The sequence below is a fragment of the Falco rusticolus genome, chromosome 6, assembly GCF_015220075.1.
Source record: "Falco rusticolus isolate bFalRus1 chromosome 6, bFalRus1.pri, whole genome shotgun sequence".
Classification (NCBI taxonomy): Eukaryota; Metazoa; Chordata; class Aves; order Falconiformes; family Falconidae; genus Falco; species Falco rusticolus.
The window spans coordinates 82,769,073-82,797,032 of NC_051192.1; the positions used below are offsets into that span (position 1 = coordinate 82,769,073).

The window sequence follows — 27,960 nt, forward strand, 5'->3', positions numbered from 1 at the left end:
TTGGCTTATTGCCCCAATTTATGCTCTCCCCTCGGAAAATCTTTACTTCATCTAAGCTAAGACTGAGGTTTTACCATGATACCATAGCAGGCTTCAGATAAAACAAAGGTAAAACAAAATAAAACCTCCATACATTTCTTTCACTATCTTCTTTCATCTGTCTGCACTGTACCTGCTTCTGTGTTTAGGACTCACGCTGCCTGGTAAGAAAAAGCTTCTTGTGAAGGATGTGTCGAGGAGCCATTGTCCAAGAGCTACCCCTCCATGATGTCAAAGCCTGGAAGCTTAAACCTGTCAGATCTGTATCTAACAAGGTATTGGTAAACAGTGGTCTTTGATGGGAGAAATTGCCATGCAAGCCACTCAGAGACTTGGCAAGAAAAATGCAAGAATGTGTATTAGTGGTTTATCTAGCAAAGCTAGGGGCAAGTATAAGGACAACAGCAGAACTCTTCAGCAAGGATGAAAAGCACTTGGCTGTTGGAAGGGAACCCAGTTTGCAAAGGCATTTTGAAAGTCAGTGAGATAACGCCAGGCAATAGCACGTTACAAGTTACCCACTGGGTAGCCCTGTTAAACTTATTGAGAAAAAGTTAAATTTTCTACTACTTGACATTGGGTTGACTGTATTTTTACTTTAAAAAAAATCATAAGCAGGAGATGTAATAAAAGGGAGTTGTTTTAACTTCAAACTCCTGAACAGTTGTTTGGCATCTGACAGAGGTACAAAGATATTCCATGTTTAAATTTAAGCACAGTTGAGTTGGGGCTTTGCCTGCAGCAATTATTTATATATCAGTAAAGTAACTAGTAGCAGTAATAAGCTGTTATATAAGAAATAAATGGGCTTTGCATAGTTTTTTTTGGAAATGCAAGGTTAAGATGACTTACAGGATGATGGCATTTGCACTTCCCCCCCACCCCCATCCCCCCATTTGACTTCTTTGTGCATCACCTGACAGTAAAGGTACATAGACTCAAAGCAGCCTCTGCTTTTCGTCTGGAGAGAGAGAGAGAATAACAGCACACAGGCAGTTAGCCAGAGCTTGGTGACAACCCCCTTGCCACATACCCCATTGACTGAACACAGATATGCCACTGTATGACATGCTGGAGGAGAAAAGGAGCACAAATGGTGACTTTTAGAAGTATAAGGTTAACCTGATGTACTCAGGTATGGAAATTATAAAGGAGCTGTCAGTTGCCTTATAGAAAACCTAGAGTTTCTCCACTTTTACAATGAGGGAACTGTGGGCAGTCTTGGCAGGCACCTGTGCTTTCACATGCATGCAGGAACAGGGGAGCTCTAAGCCTGAGTCTGAAGATAATCACTGTGTGGAGACGGGAAATTGCTAATTACTGCAGTATATAAGTTGGTAGACTTTTTTTGCTGCAGCTTCAAGACAACAATAAACATGCAGAAAGCCTTTTCCCATTCTGCTCTGTATTACTGTTAATTTCACAGTCACAAATTTCAGAGCGTTTTCTTTCTTTCTTCATTTGTTATCACACCCTAAGTACCCTTCTCATGGTGACCCAACCCCTGCAACTTTCACAGGACTAATTAAAAGGCAAGCGTGTGGTTTGCTAAACATAATGAGGAGGTCTATGCATAAGTCAGGATCTCTATTACTGGCTGCAGCCATACTATTAAACACCCTTATCCACCAAAATAAGGTAGCCACACGTGAACTGCTGATTGCAAATGGTCTTTGGTCTGTGATAACTCTGAAACCACATCTAAAAATAGTTTGGGAGAGTGCTTGTTAGCTCGAGCCAGAAACCATGTTTAAGATATAATGATTTAATGAGGTAGATGCTCAAATGCAGGTGCCAGGATCTTTGGAGCTGGTAGACTCACTGACACATTTGTGCATGCGTGGCCCTTGCAGCACTGCCCGGTGTGCACCACCCACCAGTGCCCCACCAGGAGGGCACGGCTCTTCCAAGCCTTGGTCCCCGCTACCCCTACGCCTGGCTCCATGGTGTCCCCAGCAGCACTGTAACCTCCAAGTCATGACAGTCAACCTGCTGCTCTTTCAATGACCCTGGAAAGGGGCCCCAGGCCCTGCAGAACCGCTGTACTCCTGACCTTCACCAGGGAGAGACCTATGACTCTTGCTGAGGTGTCTCCGGCTGAACACCACATCCACTTTGCCATCAAAGACAGCCTGCCTAACAACAAGGGCAAAAAAATCTTACATGTGGGCTCCTTCCTCAGCAAACCCAGGCAGTCTGCTCTACTGGATTCACTCATACCTGATGCAGTTTTCTACCTTAAAAGCAGATGCTCAAGCTTTATTGATCACCCTTCCCCGCTCCCACCAGTCCAACCAGCCCAGCATAATTTCTGAGCAGGTTCTGCTCACAGCAAGGGCACAGAAACCAAATGCCACATAGGTGGAGAAAAATCAAGCACCATTGATGATATGTCCATTTAAAAGAGAAAAAAACCACAACACACCTCTGTGATACTCTGACCTTGCCACTGTCCTCCAACTCATTCTACTCTTCCCTCCGTGCTCCTCTTCCGCTGCCCCTCTTCACACCTCTGGCCTGGAGTGCCAGAGTGCCTGGGGGTGTGGGGAGGGTGAATGCATGTGCAGGGAGAGGCAGGGCATGGCCCATGTAAGAGGTGAACACCTGACTACCTAAGCTGGTGAAGAAACTCAGAAACATTGTTCAGAGGATCCGGGGCTCACCTATCTGTCTTTGGTGTGTGTTTGAATTCACACAAAATTCCCATACACCTAAGATGGCACTCTCTCTTCACAGATAGTACTGCAAGGGACACAGAGAGCATCCTGCATGGGATCTGGGCATCAAAGAGAGAGCAGATGGGACAGGCTCGATGTGGAATGTGAATGTTTTTTGAGCCAAGTCCATAACCACTTGTGTGTGTAAAGTTTGGGTCGTCCTGCCAGAATATAAGAAAATAAAAATCCCTCTTCGGGTCAGTGGAACGGTCCATCCAGTGCCAGCAGTGGCAGCAGAGGAAGGTAGTCAGGGAGACCATGTAAGCAACACCAGCCTCGGTCGCCTGTTCCCCTGGGACCTCCTCAGCAGCCAAAGAAGTTATGTAAAACATGCTAGAGGTTAGCAGTGTCAGAGGATCTTCGGGACCAGACTTGGTGACCACCACTGCTAGAGTAGGACATTTGCTCACTTGCTGATATTCACCCAGTTTGCAAACACCTCTGCAGAGGTGTCCTCTCGTGTAAAAAACAGTTAGGAAGCTAATACTCAGGCCTTGCCTATCCTATGGAAGGGGCAGGTGCCATTTTGCTTGCCTGTTTATTGCCATGAGTTAAGGGACTGCAGGAATGACAGAAAGTGAAATGCAATTCATTATTATTATCACTGATGTTTCAGGTAGCTGTTATTAGAAATTATTTATGATACTGAAGTAGTTGCTGGTCAGAAATTCTTTGTCAATCTGTTTTTAACAATTACATTTATGTTTTGGTCAAGAAGTGTTCCTCAGGACCAAGATTTGAACTTGAGGCAACCATGTCTTTTTTAATATGTCTCTAAGACTCTTTGCATACCTTGTCCTTACCTCTACCTTTATTCAGTAGGGGTTTTTTTGCTGAATTTTGGCATGAGACACACCTATATTAAGGGAAGCCTGTTAGCTTTTGGACTGGGACTAAGATGAGCTCTTGATCATCACCGGAAGCCAAAATAAGGACAAATATTTAAATGTCAGGCCAATTCTGAATGTCACACAACTCACAAACGTGGGCATGGGCCCATGCGCCAAACTACTCTCAGAGAAAAAGATGTACAATTTTTTAAGGCAGAATGGTAGAAAAATAAAACAGAAAAAGTTATTATAATTGATGATTAATAAATGTTTAAAATGTTTCCAAAAATACCAAAGCAGAAAACTAGCTTCTGTTTTTTTGAAATAGATAAAACATATTTATGATTTAACTAAAAACACTATGAAAAAAACTAAATATTATATAATTACATACTAATTTCTATTCAGGAATTTGCTGTTCCTACCCACTGTTCAAGTCTGGAACATTTCATCTTCAATAAATATTTCTATTCATACGTGGTCTTCTGGAACAGTCCCAGTTTAAATGAAAAGACCAACTTCTTCTAGATCACCACCTCATTTATACAAGGCTGGCTGGAAAAAGTAAACTGGATGAGTTTGGCCTCATTTTTCTAATCCTTAATTATGCAGCAATACACATTTACATATTAGTTCAAGAGGGCTTTTTCAGGAGTAGCCTGTGAAGAAAGGAGGAACAGCTCTCAGCATTTTTGCTTTGCCAATTTTCTTTAAAAAAAAGAAAGAGTAGAAGTGCTCAGAAAACTTCTGCAATTTCCATCCAGGTGTTATGAACTCAGACGACCCTTTGGAAGAGCCATTTTTAAGAACTAACTTCAAAAGAAAAATTATCTGTTCTGTCTTTTTTTCCCCTTAGATGTTAGAATGTGAAAACTTTATTTTTAATGTTTTCTGGAAAACAGAAAAGCTTGAGGAAGTTGAGCATACGCAGCTGGGATTTTCAGAGCCAAGAAATGAAAGGCACGCTTGTTTCTTCTTAATTTTGCTTCTTTTTTTTTTTTTTAGATTAAAAAATAATCAACATTAAGAGATAGGAAAAGTTACAGTGGTGACACTTGAAAGCAGACTAGATGAACCACTGAGCTCGAAGGGTAGATGTCAGTGGTACAACGTTCAAGTGCTAGGTAGGTACTGGCGGTGTTCCTCAGGGAATGATCTGGGTCAATAAATGTTTAAGTGCACCCTTAGTAAGTAATTCAAAAACAAAATCCAGATGAATGGAACTGTCAGTAAACTGGAGGGTAGGGCTGCAACTCAGAGGAATCTCATCAAGCTGGAGAAATGGGCTGGCAGGAACTTCATGAAGATCAGTGAAGGGAATTGCAAAATCCTGCCCCTGCGGAGGAATAGCCAGAAGCACCAGTACAGGCTCAGGGCCAACTGGCTAAAAAGCAGCTTGGCAGAAAAGGACCTGGGAGACCTGGTAGACAACCAGTTGACCATGAGCCAGAAATGTGCCCTTTCAGTGCTGAAAGCCAGCTGCATACCAAGCTGCAGAGGGGAGACCAATGCTTACCAGTTGAGGGGTGGGATCCTTCCCCTCTGGTCAGCATTGCTGAGGTACATCTGGAGTGCTGGGTCCAGGTCTGGGCTCCCCAGTGCAAGACAGACATGGACATACCCAAGGTAGCTCAGTGGAAGGCCATCCAGAAGTTGGGACACTGGAGCATATAGAACGTTCCATATGCATTGGATATGCAATGGAGTGCATAAGGAGACACTGAGAAAAGTTGGCTTGTTTAGCCTGGAAAAAGGGGTTCAGGGGAGATTTCATTGCAGTCTTCCCCAGCCTGAATGGGAGGTATGGAGGAGTCAGAGTGAGGCTGCTCTTGGAGGTGCAAAGCAGAAGGACAAGAAAGAAGAGACCCAAGTAGAAGCAAGCAAAATTTTGACTCTATGTGAGGAAAAAATTGTTTGCTATGAAGGTGGTCAAACCCTGTAACAGGTTGCCTGAAGAGATGTGGGGCATCTCCATCCCTGCAGGCATTCAGAACTCAACTGGACGCAGCTCTGAGACATTTACTGTAGTTTTGTAGTTGTCCCAGCTTTGTGTAAGGAATTGGGCCAGATAACCACAAGGGGTCCCTTTCAATCTACATTATTCTTTGATTGTATGTTAGCTCATCAGTCATAATGATTATATCTTTATGAAGAATCAGATTACATTACATACAATAATTTTACTAACTGTAATGCTTACAAGACAGGAAAGGAAGGTGGGGTTAAGAAGAATTGTACAGAATACATCCTCAATGAGTGCTATACGTGAGAAAGAAAGGGGCGTACTGGGCCTTTAAGAAACGATATCAGGGATCAGATTTGTGCATGTGTGAGGATGCCTCATCAAAAAGGTATGCAGGAGTAGTGTGTGGGGCGGGCGATTGTTCCTGTGGGCTGAATTCAGTCCATAGCTGGGTGCATCCTATCTAGGCTGTTTGCAGGTGCTGTGTCACCATAGTAGCAAAATACGGTTCTGTCTTATCTTTAATCTAGATGTCATCGCAGAATGTGCCCCAGACATTGTAAAATTAATTTGTGAATTGAACTTCTTCTGGCTTTTCTGTGCTTGTTTTGATACTTCATGTGCTTTACAGTTACCCTTTACATAATGGGGAACCTTCTTCAAATGCTGATGTAATTACCATTAGGGAGCATAAACAATTTCTGAATCAAAGTCAAAGGTCTCATTTTCCTAAACGGTTGCTAGGGGAAGAGCTTATTTTAAGCTTTGAAACGTATCTTCCAATTTCCTGGGTCTGTAGTTTTCACCAAGTATGTAAATGTTAAACAAGTACAAATTAATTCTCTGATGGCCTGTCTTAGCAGAGAGTAAATCTGTTAAGGCTTATGCAAAAAGAAAGACCAGTGGTCTTCATGCAACTACCACTACTAATTAAAGGTCTTTCTTCATTTTATATGAAGTTTTTCTCCAGCTGTCTGAATGATATAAGCAAAGTCATTTGTCCTTCCTTTGCCTTACCTGAGGTATGAGGAAAAAAGGATTTAAACAGTTTTGGTAGGGTAAGGAGCTACAATCTTGTGGAAGAGAAGCGTTCTTAAAAAAATAATGTTATCATAATTTAAAACCTTGTTTATTAATATATATTCAGTAATTAATAATCTACCACCCATGAAACCAACCTGTTTTGGTTTAGATCTTTCACTTGTTTAAAAAAAAAAGTCTTTTTTTCATTTCGATGTGGCTATCTGAGCCACAAGTAACTTCAACAGAGATGTGAAAGCTACCTAACTTGTAAAACAAGAATTAGTAATCCAGTGTGGCATTCTGTATGCAAAGTGTGTATACAGAATGTGGAGATACATGCAAAAAATATTTCATATGTCCTTTTTTTCATTTTTCTTTTGCATTTCATAGTTTTTCTGGCTTACAGCCAAGTTGCCTTTTAAGAAATATAAAGTCATCTTAGTTTTCAGCAAAAGAATCCTATTCTGATTTCCACACCAATGTGCGGGGCTAGTCTTTTGTTCTGGCTTATAATGGAATGTGAGACTGAACCGAAAGAAAATTACTCAATTGACTTCTAAGAATGAAATGACTTATTCTTAAAATTCTCTGGGGTTCTTTTTCTCCCCTTCTCTTTCCCTCATCATTTAAAAGATAAAAATAAAAAAAGGAGGAAATAAACAGATTTCTGATAGTTGTTCTTGCTTAAAGCCATCATCCTCTTTCTTTTTTTAATCAGCTAATGCAGTGTGCTGAAGAGATAGCGCTGATCAGACAGTGCATTGTGACTTCAGATTGTAGTTCACTCTGAGCAGGTTTTTCAGAGAGGAAGTATTTCTGAAAATGAGAATCTGTACAGCAAGCAGAGACAGGGCAGGGCCACGGAGTTCAGATCCAGACATGCATTACAATGTGAGTGCCGACCTAGTTAAACCTCACAAAAGAGATCTGTCAGCTGGAAAAACTGCTCTCAGGGTCTGATAAATGCTTATGAACAACCAAGGGTGCTTTGAATGCTGTCAGTGGATCACTCACTGGTTTTTGATATTGAGAAAAAAATCTGAATCGGGGTCACTGCTAAGCTCTGCGAGCACAGAATCAGCACGGCAGGAATTAGTGGGAAAGCAGAAAAGTGCTGCCTGCTTCTTGGGAAGCACTGCTGTTGTACTTTCCAGTGATTACATCTTCAGAAAATTTTATTAGTAGTATGTTTACTATTGCAGATCATGCAAATATCCTGAAAATGAAGTGCTTGTTAGATGACCTGACTTTGCAAATCTTATCTCAGAATATGATAAGAAAGGTGGTAGGCTAGTGGAACTATTCAAAATATTATTCTAATTTTAATCTAATCTGTTAAAGAAAGGAAAAAGTCTGAATTTTGATTTGATAATGTATTAAGATTTTTCATTTAAAATTGTTTATAAAGTAGTATTTTCATTATTAATGGAGAAAGCCACTTTCTTCTTACTTTTTAAAAACTGTTTTTCCATCAAAGAAACAGAATGTTAGAAAGTAAGATACTGCGAAAGGAACAAGAATGGTTTCTCTGTGTTTTCCTCCTAGAAAAATAGAGGTATTAAGAAAAACTGGTTTGAAATATTGAATATTACTCTCATTTCTAGGCTTTGGTTTTGCCCTTCCTTACATATGCTACACTTTCTGAGATGAAAGAAGTGAAGAAGAACAAACCTTTCAGGTAAACTATCCAACTCCATTCTAAAGAAGTAATTTGAAAATTGTGGGAAATATTTTTTGTGAAAATTTAGGAAAATTGATAATTTTAATTAAAAATAAAATGTGAATGTATTTTAAAAATTCTTATTCTTCGGATTAGAAAAATATAAATGGCATTTAGTCAAGTTACTGGAATTCTTGTTTCTCACTTTCTATCCATAGGTATTTTTGTGAATATGTATATGTGTATTTATATTTATATAGAACAATAGTTTCTGTGGTATGCTTTCCAGTGTTAAGTTTGCACATAGAGTCAGAAGCAGGATAATGAAAAATCAGGCCAGCCTAAAGTGGGTAATGGTCCCAGGTATAGCTGAGCCTGGGAACAAAATTAAGTAGAAGTTATTAACTTCCAAGATTCAGTAAAGTCAGCTTTGGTGTAAATTGACAGATTGCAGCTTAATAGCTACCCTGCATTTTGGGACTAACAAAATGGTTGCCCCCCATTACCGAGCCATTCCTTTTGTGCTCTCAAAATATTGGGTTTACATTAGCAGGTGTCCACTTCTTTGAAATGTCCCTAGATTTGCCCAATAAGTGTAAAATTGGGAGTGACTCCAAGAAAGCTCATCTTGTATCAATGTTAATCGCAAAAGAGCATCATGACTGCTAGTGTGAATACATAATCTGAGGAATATTTTGTAGTAGAAATGTTCTCACAACAGTTCCTATTTTAGAACATGGTAGAATAGATTCCTGTTTTACCAGGCTTAGATTAGAGGATATAAATTAATAAGTAAGCATGAGGTGCATGTGATTCAGACTATGATTAACTTTCCAGTTTCAAAGTTAACATAGACATTGTAAATTATTTGCCTTAATCCTTTAAAACAATGAAACTACTCATTGCAGAAGTGATAGGAAACAAGGAAAATTTCTTGCCTGGGAAAAATCTTTGAGAATAACAGAAATTAGTCATGAAAAAAATTCATTACATCTATTTCCTGTTCCAAGGAGAACATTTTCTGTTTTTCAAGTTTAATTGGACATGTCCCAGACACTGGTTTCCCCTTCTGCCCTTAGGAGATTCTTCTACTGTCTAACAAATCTCATTATCAGAATGTTTTACTAGTCTAAACTCCCTGTCTTCATTTCATCCCATTTCTTCTATTAAACACTATTTCCAGCCACATTTGCAAGAAAGTGTTTAGTGTGCAGTGGCTGCGAGTGATTAAACCTGAGAAGAGCCATAAATACCAATAATAGACAGTTAAATCTATCCTACTACTTTCTCATTTTCTGAGATCCTTTTGGTACTAACACTTAATTGCAGCTGACATTTAGACAGACCCACATTTCAAACCTTGGGCAGGTGGTGAGCACAGTCAGATTAGCAGTTCATTACCAAATCCGTCATGCTGGCATAAATCCAATAAGACATGCTAAGGAGTTGCTATGAATTCTTAAAACCCTTCCTCCCTAGATAATTACATACCAATAATTGAAACACCACTGCTGGCATAGCTCATAATTTATGTCAAAGTAAAGTTATTTTAAAAGAGTATTTATCAACAGTTTTCTCTTTCATCCTTTAATTTCCCTTTATTTTTTCTTTCTCATAAATACGTGGTAAGACAGATACCACATAACAAGTGCCAAAAGCATCAGTTTAAAAAGAATGCTGTTCTATTATTAACGTAAACATTATTTAAAATGGGTAATAGCTTATTTCATATAATTTTCTTCATATGTTTCTTTCTAGAAATAAAATCTTCAAAAGGTGAGTTCTCTATTGTTTTAGGAAGACCATTTTTAATTTCTCTTTGCCTCAAAATAGTGATTTTCAGAACAGGTATCATTCTGCCTTACACTACAATAAGACTCTGAGGTTTAATTTTTGTTTTGAGTCTCTAAAAAGCAAGGGAATTTATACATTAATATTGATACTTTTTCTTTTGCTATGAATTAATGAAAATAGGTGCTTTTTGGATGTCAGCTCTAATTAACTATCCTTGAAAATATTTAAAATCGAGTCAACTTTCAAAAATATTTTTTTCATTACTATTATCACATTTGCTGTCTTTAACATCTCTGAAAGAAAGGAAATTAGTTTATCCATTCTGATTTATTTCAGTTTAAAAATTTATAATCCATCATGTTGTTAGGAATTTTAGAAAGTACTTTATATCTTTTTACTCATAGGGAATTATGCAGAAGTAGCTTTTAAACAATCCTTCAAAGAACATGCTAGTGTAGTCCATCACATATGAATGAAATTTGCTCTATGTGATGTGAAACTGGGCTCACGCAATCACCTTCAGGGTTTTTATCCCCCAGGTATTGTAATCAGAGGTATAACCTGAATAACAATAATGAAATAAAATCCTAGAGAAAATTATATATTTCATTCAAATATATATCCTGAAACAATTATTTGCTGATTTCATTGAAAAATCAAAGTATGAATTCCCTCCTAATCCCACAGTTTCTTGCTTGTGCCACCCAGGCCAATTATTCACAGAGCTTTATTTCAGAAATGTCAGGGATCATCCAGACATTCAAATACAACCATGAAAAATCACAAATCATGATAAAAAGTAACTTGACCTTGATTTTCTCAAGGAACATCTGGTAAAAACTTAAAGGAAGATCATAGGAAACAAGAGACCTAGAGGTATCGTACTAGGCTAGTTTTTCCATTTTTAATTGCTGAGCCATGGGCCCTGCTTTAGGCATAATTCCTAGGAATATTAGACTACTATATTATTTATAACTGCCTGCAACAGATGTTGAAATGCACTTTTCTCCTCTCTCATTCATACAGATGGAGTGTGTGTGCATATGTCCAGCGTACTTGCAGAGGAAACAACCAGATCGCTGGCACAGCTCCTTTGTCAGGAAACTCACTAAGAAGCATCACATAAGGCATCTCTTCTCCTGTGCACAAAAAGGCCCTAAAAAGTGGAAGAACTTAGTCATATGTGTGAACCATGAACCCTTCTCAAACACTAACACACTCCTGAATGGGGGTGTGTGTGTGTGTGTGTGTGTGGAGTATCTAAGGTGATAATATTTAAAATAAAAAATAGAATTTGAAAGTAAAAGTACCTGTCAGCGTCAGACTAACAGCACTTAAGCATCTGTTTCTTTGGAGATGATGCGTTGATATCTGGCTCATGACTGTTTCTGCAATATTAAAATCTACCAACTATTCACTAAAAATGTGAACTACTTCAATAAATTCCTACTAGTCTGTTACTGCAAGTATAATAGTTTGCAATCCTATAGTAATGATAAAAAACTCAAACAAACTAAACCCAGTAAGATATGCAGGATCAGTGACTAAACACTGAGCCTGGAAAACAATTGCAGAGTAATTTTGACCATATAATCAAAGATTTTTATACTCTTCCAGGATGTCATTAAAAACTCTTTCGTATAATGTCTCTAAAGAGTTCAGATGGCTCCACACTGATTACTTACAAAAGGAGGGATTCTTCACAGAGGTTAACATAAAATACTGAAAAATAAGTTATCAAGAACACAATAGACAAGCAGTGGAGGTTGCAGTGTAAGTAGAATCTCATCCCTCAGCAAATACAAAAGTCAAGCAATGAAGAAGGGGAAATATCTTGCTTATTTTAAAATAGAAACACAAACTGGCAGATCCAAGTGGACAGACTTTTTCTCAGTAATTGGAAAACTGAAATAATGCCACTACCATTTCTATCCTTAAGTGAAAATACAAAAATCGAGGCAGTTGCAATTGCAGTGGCATGACACTGCTCTTGGGCTTTGGCAAACTAACAGCTAGAATACCGTGTGACACTATCCATTAAAGACAACCTCAGACTGTGAGCTACTTGCTGTGTAGCTTGACTCTAATGGGATGCAGCTGATGTGACATTTGCATGTCAGTAGTTGCAAGTAAAGCATAGAGAACAATACCAAGACTGATGGCCAAAGATAACTTTCCAAAGTCACGATACTATTCCATGATAAAATGCTTGGTAGGATCAGAAGGCTCGGAGGACAAAAAGCAAGGTTGCCTAGAGAGTATTTTTTAGTGTACAACAGTGCTTCTTGACACAGGTGATGTCAATACTAACATCACAGCATTCCTGATCTTTAACAGATATTTAATTGTAGGGCACCACTAGAAACTGTGAGAGCGGTGTACACATTCAAGTACAGAAAGACAATACAAACCATTATGAGATAGATGGCTTACAGAGCTAGATGGAATGTATGTATCCAAATGAAATAAGAAAATGAAATTTAGATCTATCCTGCAGCACATAGTATAAATATAGGTCCAGTAATAAGAATTAGCTATATATGGCTACTGTCTTAATAGTGAATTCACACATCAATTCCACTTTCAGGAAGGAAATGGATAAGCTGCATTAGCAACATCAGATTATCTTTTGTTCATTTATCAGAAAGAACTGGAAAGAAAACAAGCATCACATTCCAACCAAGTTTGTTTTTTTTTTTTTCCAAAATATGATGTTATGCAAATTTTCCTGCAAGCCACAGATTACTATCAAGATTCCAGGCAAAAGCTGTTTGTGATGTCCACATACCAGAGTGCACATCAAATAGCAGGATAAAAATCTGCAGTGATAAGGTACTGAATTGGGACTGCCATCCAGGAACTGATGCCAAGATAATAACACAAAAGCTATGCTGAGCTAGTTATGTGTCTCAAATGGAAGACATAGACTAATGAAGTTATAATAGTTACACGGTAACCTGAAGATGGGAGTGCTACATGGGGAAAAGGCAGAGTAATGCCTGAAGGACACATTGCAGCACAGTTTTTGGCAAAGCAAAATTGATGTTGAAGCTGTGAGTTACTGGCAGAAAACAGGTTTTGCAATTCAAGCTGGGGATCTTTCCGAGCACTAATACTGAGCAGTAAGCCAGGAGCAGAAATGAAAGCCATGAACAGGAAGTGCCAAACTCTGGTGACATATTTAATCAACATGTAAAGGATACTTGCACAAGATTCTATGAAAGCCAGCATCCTCAAGTGGATATATCACATATTTGCTTAAGGAGTTTGTAGAAAGTCACTTAATCTCCAAACATAGGTTTTACTGGAATGTAAAATACTGAACTAGAAGAAAACAACCCCAAAACAAAGACAAACAAGTAGGACTTTTAGTAGAAGTTACCTCTACTCTGTTAGTTAAGACAATGCAATACAAGGTTTAAAAACAAATCCTCCTCACTCTTTTTTGCTGTCTCCTTACACTGAGAACCTTTTATTCCACACTTACTGTATAGTTCAGCACTTTCTGTGGTTTCCCAAACTGTAAGCACGGCACACACTCTTGTTTCTGAAAAGGGGCAGTGGTCCTTGCTGGAATCCTCCAGTCTGTGCTCTACACCCATCCAAAGATCACCCACAGGACTGGAATAGCCACCATCTCTCCTAAAAATATTCTGGCCAAACAGCCATCTGCCACCTCTGCTGTTCAATCAGGCCCTTGGATGAAGAAGTAAAGCAATACCCTGTAAGGCAGAAATAAACATTGACCAGAAGGGTTTCCACCTCAATACCAGCCATATGCTGGTCTTTCTAACTAGCTCTACACGTACAGAGAAGGCTTGATACCATCAGCAGTGTCATCTTAATTTCCCAAGTATAATACCATCAATAGCAAATATTGCAAGCAAGCCCTCTGTGAGAACCTTTAAACCATTTAAAGGGTGCAGTCACTTCCATTTGGGCTTTTCACATAAGTGATTGCATCAAAGCAATCAGTCTGTCAAAGAGATTTTGGAAATTCTTTTCCATCTGTGACATGACACTATTAAATGCTGTATGCTGCTATCTATCCCACTCGGACTTATGCTTTGCAGAATTAATTCATGGGTTTCCCCCCCCCCACCATTTATCTTCATTCACTTTAGTTACTGTCAAAATGATTTTGTCCTGTGCATATGTGGGTGTAGGTGTGAGTGCATCTCACATGTCATTTTAGTTGTCAAAGACCCTAGCATAGTGTTTTAAAAATTGGAATCACTGTGAATAGGATGTATTTCAGTATCATGAGAACAGGAAAATTCCCTTTTGTATCCCCAGGTCATTCACTGTACAGTTTATTTTGAGGTTTTCCAACCTTTTGTTCCAGCTACAACTAGCTTTTGAAAACAGGAAATGACAGATCAGCTGTCAGTCTGGAGTCACTAGATGGTCACACCTAACATTAGTGGAGCAGCAAAATTAATCTGAAATTAGCATCCATGGGTTGGATTCAGCTGCTTTTATTTTACACCAAAGTTGTCTAACAGTTTATCCCAGATTGCAAAAACCTACAACGTGCCAATGACATCATCCTTTTTAGTAACAACAATTTTAAGCATGCATCATACCTCCACTTTCACTGATGTTATGTTTAACTCATCTTCTTGTTAGAGTGAGATATCCCACACTCTGGTGTTCTGCTAAATAAAATCATCACGTTAGCCTGCAATATCATCAAACAGGTGACCTAGATCCCCCAGAGTCTCTTTTTACAGGTTTGAGATGGCTGAGCATGTCTTAGTGTCCTGCAGAGTCAGAACAGTCCTAAGACCCCTCTAATTAAACAAAAGCTAATGAGTACTGTAGACATACAGGTGAAAAGTCTTTTCACCCCCAGAAGACTATTCAAACTTTTTTAATAATCCCCCTCTTTATCCTTTTCTGCAATCATTCCACTTCTGTTAATTTTCTACTTACTGATATAATATTCATGTTCTTCCTGCTGTGCCCCTTTTTTCCTGAAGCTATTCAGTAGTAAACTCTCCCAGCCCACACCATTTGGACATAATTGTCCTCATTCCACATTTGCTTGCTTGTTTTACAAGCAATACTTCCATAGTTGTTGCAGCTCTTATATCACTGAAACAACTCATTGTCACCAGCTGGCCCTGTTTGAAGGACCAGAGCAGCCGACGTTGGGAGCCAGCTGATCACATAACATGCAATCAACATGGCTCAGCTTCCTGGGTGTTCTAGAGAATTAACGGCACTGCCCATCCACTCAGGGCTTCCCCATGCTGCGTTCATAGCTCCAGTTCTGCAAACCACACTCATACAATTTCTCTGCTTTGGTGGTCAAAACCAGAACTAGATGGCACAGCCAAGCAGGAGTTTGCTTCAATTAAGAGTAAAGACAAGGGTGCTGGGAGAACAATAATGTGGAATATTTTGTAGAGGATAATTTAGTACTATTTGCTCTCTTCAGGTTTTTTTTGCTTGTTTGTTTGTTTGTTTTTCAAAGAGTGGGAGAAACTCCTAACAATTGTGTCTGAATTGTAAAGCAGAACCCGGGGAAGTCATCTAATCCAGGGGAATTACTAAAGAGCACTACTGCCCTTGAGCGTGCTCCAGCAGTTTTATCTCAATACCGATGGCACAGGAACACAGCTGAGGTACTTGCCAGGGGTTCAGAATCGGAAGATGTAGCATGCAGTGCTGCTGTCTGATCACTCAGGGCAGCCACAGCGTTGTTAGGTGGAAGCAAGAGGTTCAGTTAATTAGGCTGATGGCTACAACTTTCTTCATGATTTTGTGCATGAGTCACTATTCCAAGACTAAAGAAGTCAAAGATCGGGAGTTCTTGTTCAGAGGTTCTCAGGAAAGTTGTTGGAAATTAGAGAGGGTTTTAAAAATAATGAGTAAAACTCCATTAATTCCTTGTATAAAAAAATTCTCAGAGTTAGAATGACTCACCACAATTTGGTTTCCCTTAATTACTTTCCAACCTGGAATAAAGAAAATTGAACTAATTGGGAAAGCATCCACATAGAAGTTGAATCCAGCTTATCTAGTCATTTAAATCACAGTACAGCCAGGCTTGTTATGTTCTAGAAAGCTCCTCGAAGAAAGTCTTGAACAACAATTATGAAAGCAGGTATACTTAATTATCACTGCTCTGATTCCCCTTCAGCCATTCAAAAATAAACAGCACAGCTGAGGCAGACAAAAGGAGAAAAATAGAAGGTATTTTGGTGCTGTCTCATTTTATGGATTAATAAAATGCCTGCATATAATTATAGCTCTGCTAAGCAATGAATGATAAAAGATTATAAATATTCAAAGGAAATACATAGCATCAGCTTCCACAAAAAGATGCAACTGTGGTGCTTAGATGCCTTTCATATTTATTTTCTATTCATGAATACGACAACAACAAAATATCCAAGGAAGAACGGTGTGATGTGTAAGTATTCTGTGAAATATCAATTTGTTGAATTCAATTGTTTAATGCAAATTACTTAGAGCTTGCATGCATCAAACATGGGAAAGTAAGAACACATGAAGTTATAAAGACTGGTATAAAATTTCATTTAAATATATAGATACAATAAGAAGACATCAAGAAAAATTAACTTAATATAAATGTTAGGATAATCTTTTTGATAACAAAACTGTTGAACAGCCTGGTAAGGAACTGATGAAAAAATAGATGCTGAAAAACTAAAACTGGGCAAGTCAGGAAGATGAATTGATTTATTTAGTTCTGTATTAGAAATATGGAGAGCTAGTACTTGTTGAATGTGCCTTGAACTGCCAGATTATGTAGGTCATGCAAACACATGCCGCAAATCCCCTCATGATGCAGGTGTGCATTTTCTGGACATATATGATTCCTTTGGGATAGCATTATCCCATCCTACACTGGGAATGAGATATAGCTTTATCTGGAAAAATGAGATGCTGAAATCCATGCTGAAAATGGACATGGATTACTGGACTAACAAACATTACTAACTCATATTAGATAGCTACTAACTCACTACTAACTCATGTTGTATGAGTAACGTAACAGTCATCAGAGAGAAACACAATATGAATGAAATGACAGAACAAAGGGAGCTTCTGATAGCTGTGATCTGTATTTAAGGAAACCGGTGACCTCCTTTTTTAATTTTTCCAAATACCTCCTGGTATATACAACACAAGCACAAAGTATTTGAACAGGATATCTGGAAAAAATAACGTAGTACAAAATGGTTCTGTCATATTTTGATGAAACTTTTTCAAAAGATGTTTTTCTGCGTTGGAAACATATATAGAAATTCTTAGTTGAAGAAGTCAACCTGAAAAATAAAAACCAGGAGGGATGAGAGAAAGAACATGTTTAAACAGCTGGAGAACGAAGGTTTTGAAAATGTAGTAGTGCTTACATCCTTATGTCTGCATACATAAGGGTGATGCTCACATGGTATACATTGACTTAATAATATTCAGTATAAATCAAGGTAGTACTGAGTGTTATACCAGGTGTATATTCTAGCATATGGTGTATTGGTTTTGTATAGCATATCGGACAGTTCCTTTTATCTTTTTCTTTTCATCTTAAGATATATTACCTTGTGTTTCTTATAAAGTACTTTGTACAAGAACTAGTTTCATAGGGAAAGATGACATTCCTATTCTGTTTTCAAGTTAAATTGCACCTCTGTCTTCTGAGAGAGGCCCTGCTTTTGATTTTTTGCTTTCTCTGTTTGCTTTTGTTTTTCTCAGTTTTTTATCTGTTAGCATTATGTTTTTAGATTTAGGACACAGAAGAATAGATTATTTCTCAATTATATTGCTTAACCATTAATGTAATAAAACTTAAGCACACAACATGTTTTTGTAGGGCTACAAGACAATTTAAGTGCTTACAGTAAGAGATGTTTGTAAGGTGTCACATACACTAAGCCATCTACAGGACATGGAAGTTCTTCAAAGCCCAGGAAACACATTGCATAAGCCTGAATGTTCTCAGCTGGTGTTTAATCTATAACTCTCTTGATCAGTATGAAGCTACCTGTTTTACGGATATGCTGGGTTTGTGTGGCAAGGGGCTGCAGGAGAGACTTCTGTGAGAAGTGACTGGGAGCTTCCTCCATGTCCAATGGAGCCAATGCCAGCAGGCTCCAAGACAGACCCACCACTGGCCAAGGCTGAGCCCATCAGCAATCCTGGTAGTGCTTCTGAGATAGCATGTATAAGAAGAGGGGAAAAGAACCTGAGCAGCTGCAAAGAAAGGAGTGAGACTATGTGAGAGCAGCAGCTCTGCAGACCCCCCGGGCAGTGCAGAAGGAGGGGGAGCAGCTGCTCCAGGCACCAGAGCAGAGATTCCCCTGCAGCCCGTGGCGCAGCCCACGGTGAGGCAGGCTGTGCCCTGCAGCCCATGGAGGTTAACGGTGGAGCAGGTATCCACCTGCAGCCCATGGAGGACACCACACCAGAGCAGGTTGTTGCCTGAAAAAGGCTGTGACCCCATGGGAAGACCCTACTAGGGCAGGCCTCTGACAGGACCTGTGGAGAGAGGAGCCCAGGCTGGAGCAGGTTTGCTGGCAGGACTTGTGATCCCATGGTGGATCCTCGCTGGAGCAGTCTGTTCCAGAAGGACTTCACCCTGTGGGAGGGACCCAGGCTGGAAGAGTTTGTGAAGAGCAGCAGCTCATGGGAAGGACCCATGCTGGAGCAGTTCATGGAGGACTGTCTCCCATCAGAGGGACCCCAGGCTGGAGCCGGGCAGAGTGTGAGGACCCTGCCTCTGAGGGGGAAGGGGTGGCAGAGACAGCGTGTGATGGACTGACCCCAGCCCCCACTGCCTGGGAGAGAAATTGGCAGTGAAGGTAAGTCCAGGAAGAAGGGAGGGGCGGGAGAAGGTATTTTAGGATTTGGTTTTATTTCTCAGTGTCTTACTCTGATTTGATTGGTAATAAATTAAACTAATTCCCCAAGCCAGGTCTGTTTAGCCCGTGACAGTAATTGCTGAGTGACCTCCCTGTCCTTATCTTGAGCCTTTCACTGCATTTTCTCTCCCCTGTCCAGCCAAGGAGGAGAGTGACAGAGCAGCTTTGGTGGGCACCTGGCATTCAGCCAGGGTCAACCCACCACAACTGGCAACCTCTATAGGACACGTTTGGTGAATAATTCCTTTCTTTATTACTATTCCATATGCTTATTTTAACTTTAAAGGTGCACTGTTATTTATAAAATAACAAAAGCCATCTATTCACAGAACGCTGCAACCCAGAGCAGAAATGACCATATAAATCTCCTTTGCTTTATTCCAGAAGAAATATTGCTTCACTTCTGCTGGTTTCCTTCTCTTCCTTTTTCCTCCAGTCCAGACAAGCTGGAGAATGGCAATCCCTTTTTCCCAATATTTCCTAATTTCCACCCCTTACCGACTGGAAAGCCACAATGTAGCAGACTCCTGTAACCTACATTGTCTGCTTGACTCATGGAGATTTTGCCAGCACTCGCAGGCCTTCTGGCATTGGGGGTTCTCCAAGGGAAAACTTCTGGTACTCAGACCTCCTGGGATAAAATCCACTCTGCACAGGTAGGAAGGGACAGTAAAGACTGCATTGTAGCTTTTCATCTAAACCAGTTTGATGATGGCAGCTTTGTTCCTTTCTTTGGGCATCATTCTGAGGATTTGGTCTGTCAGTTCTAAGCCTGGTTTGATGCCTAAAACAAGTAGTAAGGCTTGTTCATTCCTGAACATTTCTTACTCAAGCTGAAGGAATTTCCCAGACAACACTGATGTCAATAGCTATATTTCCTACTGAAGGCCTTTGGTATTTGACTAATTCTACACCCATAAACCTCAGCAGCTTATTAGAAAGTTCAGCGAGGAAATCAATTGAATGTTCAGAATTCTTGAAAACCTAAGAAGATAATTTTTACTAAAGTAAATTCTGTGGCCCTTGCAGAATCTCTCAGTACACAGGATATTATCCATGCTGTAGTTAGCATTCTCTGCAATAAAGATCAGAAATAAAAGACACTGAATTTGAAAGCGGAAGACAATGCCTTCAGTTTTAATAAAGGTACATTTTATCTCTTGCAATCAATGTGGTAGATAGAACAGCTTACTATGAGTCTCAGTTGCTGACAATTTTTAGCAAACCCCAGAGATTTTTCTAGTTCAGTGCTAGCAAACCTATCACAAACAGGTAGTTTATTGACCAGATGTTCGGAATGCTATCCTTGCTGATAAACAGTTTGCTCTAGCATGTGAAAATTTAATGGTAAAAACACAGTATTTTTTGTAACATAGCATTTCTGCTTTTGATATTTATCAGGATACAGAATAGATGCATAGAAATAGAAACTCCTCCTTTGCTCGAAGTCTTGTCCACAGATTTATCAGGCTGAAGGAATAGGCACTGTAGTCCACATCATGGCAAGAGCATATGCAATATTTTACATTGAATATTGCACAAAAATCAGTGAGGAATTATAGCTCTGTGAGTCTGTAAATCTGGCATAAATAGATTTTTGTGTTACTGTTACTTTTGAGGATAACCAAGCTCTCATAAACTTTCTCTTGTATTATTGCTACTAGATTTCTGATTCTGCAAAACACTTTGATTTATACTAAACTCTGAAGAGGGATCATGAAAATTATACATAAACATTGCAAACAAGTAGAAAATTTTGAATTGTTTTAGATAAAGAAACCAGATGAACTAGTAAAATAAAAAAGCATCATAATATCATTCTGATTATATGTTTAAATAAGTAATATTTTTAAATCAACAATTTGTCAACACAATATGAGCCACATATGGATAAACATCCCAAGGATTGCTTTCATGTAAAATCACATTAATTATTAAAACAGAAATTAGTACCTAAGGAAAATTAAATCCTAGTATCTTAAGAGAGAAATTATACAAATGTTGAACAGTGTCATGGAGTCAAAAATATCAGTGTTGGTGTAATTATCAATTAGTAAGATCAAGAATTGAAAAGTTATAAAAAAACATAAAAATTGTGCCAGGTATATTAGTGTTCCCCAGGTGTTTATTGGTGCTTACAGTGTAAATTCTATTGCTAAATAAGCTGATAAGAAGCTTGAAAAGCCAAATTTTATTTGCTTCTAACTTACAAGGGTTTTGACGTGATATATCCATTAAGGATACTGACTGAAATTCATACACACAGGCCTGATCTTTACCTTGAGTCTTTGAACAACAGGAAACTCTTGGAAGATTCAACAAACAATTATAAACAATATTTTGAAAGTTGATATGCAATGAAGTAGAAAAAAAGAAAAAGTGCTTTCTACTGTGAAAGACTTCAGAGTTTTTTGGAGACGTGTGTACCCACAAAAAAAAAAAAAAAAAAAAAAAAAAAAAAAGGACTGTAATTTGGAAAACATGCAATTTACTTCCTAGGTAGAGCAACGCTAAGCAACTCAGTTCTCCATAGGAACTATATATACTAAACAGTTTGAAATAATTGCAGCATCTGAATATGTTTTAGTCCAAAATGATTGCCTCTGCCTACCCAGGATGGCTGAAAACTCATCCTGGTATCAGAATTGAGATAAAGATGTTTTTTCCTTCAGTGCTTTTGATTCCCCCATAGTGGTCCTTTCGCACAATGCAGGAAAAGGTGGATAAGCTTCCTGAATGAAATACAGAAGGTGGAAGAGTGGGGGGTAGAGGATGTCTGAAGAGCTGAAAGAGATACTCAGTGAAGTGCTAGTAGTAATACGGGGGGGTGGGCGTGAGGTGAAAATATCATCCTTGAAAGGAGAAATGAAGCACACACTTTCAGTAAATTTAATCAATCATTTTGTCAGGGACACTTTCTGCTTCAATTCATGCCTGTAGGCTTGAGGTGAGGTCATGAGCCACTAGCCCTTCCATTAGGCAGAAGTTTCAGTTCAACATTGTCTCAAAACTTATACCTCATGGTTTCATTATTACAATTTTTCTTCCTTTTCCCTTCATTTCCTCCTTGCTACTGAGGTATAACAGTCTGGAACAAATCTGGAGGAAGTCTGGAATAAATTATGGCCTTCTGTAATGAAATGACTGGCTTGGTTGATTATTGACAGCATAATGAAAAAAACACAATGGCAAAACCTTCACATAATTAGAAATTCTCGTGGGATACAAATTTTTAGATAAAGGTAACAGTGGCAGAAGACCTTGATGTATCTCATTATATCGATTCATAGAATGATTTGGGTTGGAAGGGACCTTAAAGATCACCCAGCTCCAACCCCCTGCCATGGGCAGGGACACCTCCCACCAGACCAGGTTGCTCCAAGCCCCATCCAGCCTGGCCCTGAGCACTCCCAGGGATGGGGCACCCACAGCTGCTCTGGGCAGCCTGTGCCAGTGTCTCACCACCCTCACAGTAAAGAATTCCTTCCTTCTGTCTGACATCTTTTGGTTTAAAACCATTACCCCGTGTCCTATTGCTACAGGCCCTATTAAAAAGTCTGTCCTCGTCTTTCTTATAAGCCCCCTTTAAGTACTGAAAGAGCCTCTTCTCCAGGCTGAGCAACCCCAGCTCTCTCATAGTTCACTATGTCTTTGAGGTTCATGCACTGCATTCTATTTTCTACATGATTTCTTCAATGCTAAACTTCTAACAACTGGAGGCCTGATAGGGACCAAGGGCATAACAGAGGTGTTACTGGGTGGTTTCAACTTTCTGAAGAACCTTACTTTCCTATTTTTTTCCCCTCAAACCAGTTACTTTAACCTCTGAGAGATTCACGTATCTTACAGCTTCTGATGCAATAAGCATAGTGTGGATAATGACACGGATCATTAAACTTTCTAGTTTATTTCTACTGTCTCCTTTCTAAACTGTCTCGTTACTTAGAACTAGCTTCTTTTCCCTCCATGGATCTATGAGTTAGGAAGGAGTTGCTTCTCATGTCAAAGTCAATATTTCCCTGTTGGATACCTGTGAATTCTACATATTCCATCAGATATAACCAAATATATATTTTAAAATCTGTGTATGTAAGTGCTCAGATTTATATAAACATACAAATGTCTTTTTCATCTAGAAATGGTCAAATCCTTACTAAAGCTAAAAAACCCCTTTGTGTTTCCAGAGACTTGTGCTCTAGTAACTGAAGAAAAAGCAGCTGAAAAATTCAATTACTGACTAGAAGACTTGCAAGAATTGTTTGACGTCAACCAGTGACATGTGATACAAGATTTTGATATGAGCTCTGACTACATACTTTTATATATGCAACTACATAGTAGTGCAAAACCGTGTGAGTCTTGGGTAGATGCTCAATCATCTGATTTTTAACATTATTGTAAGTCACTATAAAAATATCCCAGTAGCTGAAAATACTTGAGTTCAATCCAGAAAATTATTAGGCTTTACTCTGAACATTTTAAAAATAAAGTTTTACTCCATGATGGGGAAGAATACAAATCAAACACAGTAAGCTTACAGAAAAAATTAATAACCTTCAGGAATGAAACCAGAGAGCTCCAATTTGTATAACCCAGATTTCTCTCATTAGTCTGTATACAAACCATAGAGAGTAGAAAACTTGATGAAAACAAATACTAAGTTCATGTTACAGGAACATACAATATGGTGAGTAATAACTCTTAGTTACCTACTTTTTTAATGTCTAGATGAAAATTACTATCAGATGTTTGTGAGGCCTACCTAAATTATTTAATGGAAATAATGAATTTCATATGTTAATTATAATTAAACAGCCACACTTTAAGAAGGGGAAATTGTCTTGGTTGAGAACTGGGAGGCAGCATACCCTTATTTCTAGATTTTGAAGAAGAAGGGTCTGTTTGAATTACTTTTCTTTGTGGGTTTCCAATTTCAGTAGGATACATTTAGCAAAACTATTATGGTTGAAATTACATTTTATATTTTAAACTTGTTCTGGACTTCGTCTTCCACATAATTAAATTTGTATTGGTTTGGAACTTGGTTCATGCTTTCTTTTTTACACAGGCAGCCTCTTCAGTTCTAAAGTTATTTATTCTGCCTGAACACCAAAAATTTTTACCTGATAAGTGATGATATGTGAAAACAATGCGTGGCTTCTCAAGCTCATCTCATATATGAACTGTTTATGAGAGTTTAGACCATAATCCAAGTCCTTTGAAAGACATCCATTGGTTTGAGTGAATGCTGCATCAGACTCTGAGGGTCATACTTATGTCCAGATTAGATCCCAAGGGCTCCCAAGCTTAACATACATTTTAATAAGCTACTTCAAAGTGCAATGCCAAAAATAAATACATACAAGTGTTGTATTAAAATAATAGCAAAAATGAAGAATGGCCTCAAAAGAAACCCTAGTCCTTCCAAATGTCAACACCATGGCCAAACCCCTCCTTAGCTTTCAGAAACACAGTGAAATCAAGGTACATCTTTGTTATGCATTTCTAATCAGTAAAACCCAGATGTTCAGAATAAATCTGTGTAAGTAGTGAATAAATAGTCTTCCAAAAGGGCAGAACACGTTGGGAGAACACTTTATTGGATGGCATTACTCACTAGGAGAAATGAGTCGCTGCCAGGAGATGGTGGAGGTCCATATTCCAGTTCTTATGTGGATAAGTAAGTAGGGACGTAGACAAGTGCTTCTGGGCTTGGGTAGAATTAATATTACATTATCTGTAGGATGGGAGTAAAGTAACCTCACTTATAGACACAGAAAGCTCTAGATTAACCCTTCATAAATGCTAGTGCTTCAGAAACACAGATAAAGAGTGAAAAACTCATTTTCTATTTTATTTTTAATGGAAGATCAAATTATATAGAATATTTAAATAGTAAAATTTACTGGGGAGATTTTCTGTCTCTGAATTATTCATACCTGTTTTGCTACTTTTCTCTGACTCTGGCTTGTGCTTGTCTCTGAGTTCAGACTGGCATGCTTTTTTTCATTCCTTGTGCAGATGAAATTTGTCCTTTCCCTTTTTGTCCTTGTGATTATTTTGTCTCTGCCATTCTACATTTTTTAGCTTAAAGTTACATGGCAGAGATGGTTTGCTATTCTGAATTTCTTCACAGATTTCATCAGTCAAACAATCTCTAAGTTTGTCAGCTCCCATTATAGCTTTGACCATGTTCCCAGGGAGCATTCAGCCTGTAGAAGTTAGCTGATTTAATTGATAGCAATGCAGAATCTTGTCATTGAAATGGTCATTTAAAAATTCTTGCTAGGGCCATTTCTGTCACATTTGCATGCACATAGTCCTCATATAGACCTACAGGCATGCATGCATACAGACCAATGTTCTATTATAAAAAAGAAGAGGCACTCCATAAATATTGTACTTCCAAACAAATCTTATTGCCATTCTGTTGCATTATCAATATTGAAATGTAATATTTTCCAAGTAAGCTGTTGAAGAAAGTGAAAAAATAACAGTAAATATTGTTACTGTATGGTACAGTAATACTGCTCATAGATGGCTCATTCACTGGAGGTAGCACAAGGTAATTTCAGAACATGTTGCTACCTCAGCCTAAAATCCTCTTCCCCAACAACCCCCCCCCCCATCTTTTTTTTTTCCCCCCCTGAAATCTACGGATTTGGTGTATGAGGTGCAGGCAAAACTTAAGTATCAAACTAAACTAAAATCATCTGATATTTCCAAAGTAAATGATTCTGCTCTTTTTGCCAGCACTCTATAGAAAGCCCAAAAGACACATCAGGGTTTTAAGGCCTTATCAATACAGCAGTGTGAATATAGTCCCATGCCAAGGCAATGTTATGTTCAAGCTGGCCAGATCTGCTACCTTGGTTCCTGCCTTCCCTCACCTGGTGCACCTAGCCAGCTCAAGTGTCCCAGTGCCACAGTGCTCGTCAGACATGGGGACTGTGGTGGGAGCAAAACTAGCTCTTTGGTCACCTCATCCATAGTGGCAGCAACAAAAGCAGAAGTGATGAGTTCTTGGGAGAAGCAGAAAAGATTTGTGTTAAAGGGACTGATGATTTTCCAGTTAAAATATTATTGTGCGACCAGAAGTATTGCTGTGCTTATGGCAACAGATAATGCTGCACGAGAAAGGAAGACATACAGTAAGAAATCTTGCTCATGAGAGCATCTACATGAAAAGAACGAGAACACTCTGTGAATAGCGACACCATTAAATAACATGTCTCCCATTCATGTACTGAACTGACAGCCTCCTAAAGGCTGGCATTCATTCACTTGCTGCTTAGTGCATTTCCAGTCCACGTAACCTGTTTCACAATGCTCATTATATTACCTGTAGGCATAATGGATTGCTGTGATAGTTATCCCTTTTGGAGTTTACAGATTCTATTTTCTGCACAATAAACAATGTTATGTCTGTGTGTTGTTTTTTGAATGTGATGTGTTCTGAATTCTTAGTATGCTGCCATCCACCCAAGGAGTCTAATCTCAGGGAACAGATCCATTTATTAGCATTAAAGTTTTCTGGTGAACTGTTTCCTTAGCACTCCCTTTTTTTTTTTTTTTTTTTTTTTTTCCTCCTCCAATATGACCATCACTTTATGTTGGCTCTTTTAGTCTGGATCCGATGCAAATGGATGCTGAGATATCTGGTTAACATTATTACATTCAGCAAGAAAGATCAGTGTATGTGAAAGAATATGATCTAACATACCCTGCCATTTGCAACAGCTGGCAGCCCTTGCTGGCCACCTCCTAATTCTCTGCTCTAATTCTACTCTTGGCTCTACACCATCATTCTCCAGATAAGACTATGACTTTCACGTGGCAGAGCTCTGCATAGTCAATCATACAGGAAAAAATGTCCTTACTCTTCACTAAGCAAAATACGGTTTGAAAGCAAAAGAAAAAGGGGTGTGCCAAAGATAGACTACAAGTAGAGAGGATATAAAATGCAGCATCTTCAGAGGAAGTTACTACAGGTCTGGTTTGCTTCTTCCCTGGTAATTAGACAAAAGTCACCCTGTGTTTCAATTCAAGCAGAAAAAACATATCTCTTCCCCAAGCACCATTTTAAAGAGCATATTAAAACCAGTATACTTCCTGTGAAATTACATTCTACAATTTTTTCCAGTCACAAACCCCAGCCTCGATATGGTAGAATTTGTGGTTAACAAAACCAGATTAATAAACCCTTCTGCTTCTTGTTTCATCCTCAAAACACATCATTTTCTCTTTAAAGAAGGTATTTGTTCATCTGACATCAAAAGCATGCTATACTGTCCAGTATATACTTTTACCAGATCTTCTGTACCACAGTGTTTTCAGATCATTAATTCACCATTTATTGTAATTAATATTATTTTAATCTGATTAAATCTGTTAAGAAAAACCCCAAATAAAGTTTAGTATTTGTTGTTTAAAACTTCTGACAATCTTCCTTACCAACGTGAAAATAAATATAAATGTGTTACAAAAAGCTAGATTTCAGACTTTTCCACTCATACCTAGAACAACAGAAAAAAAGCCCTTTTGCATATCCTCCACAAGAGAAAGTAATCAGAAGAGTACTTCAGTTGTCTTTGTATTCCAGGCATAAATCAGGAAAAGCTACCAACGCTCTGAGATTACTAAACAATTAGTTACACAGGGTACCAGCTAAGCATAAAAAGTGCCTGGGATGGGGAGGAAGATGGTAAAATATTTTCTTAGGAACAGGTTTAAGACATGAATCCTGTATTTAAAGGTAGAGCTCTTGTGCAGTCCTTGTTTCCAGTTTGTGTATATATTTTCATTTAGAAGTGGCAAATGCTGAAGTGGACCCTGCATCCCCCAGCAACAACAAGCCACAGTTTGTACAATGAGCTGTGGGTGGATGACACTATTGAGAGAAACAGGTACTCATTCCCAACCATAACATTGCTCCTTTCTCTTTGCTTGCTATACAGAAGTTAAATCATTCAAGTATTTTTTCTTTGAAAAGCAAAATTTGCTTCTCCCTCAGATTTCCATACCTTGTTATTTGAAATAA

General features: G+C 38.6%; 1 long non-coding RNA gene across 1 annotated transcript; it reads left to right on the forward strand.

Annotated features, from left to right (window-relative positions):
• The first annotated feature begins 7,641 nt into the window (after positions 1-7,641).
• On the forward strand, positions 7,642-11,429 carry LOC119149554. Its single transcript, XR_005104745.1, has 3 exons — positions 7,642-7,854; positions 8,177-8,250; positions 11,053-11,429. It is a non-coding gene; the product is annotated as an uncharacterized LOC119149554 (long non-coding RNA).
• Positions 11,430-27,960: the final 16,531 nt, after the last annotated feature.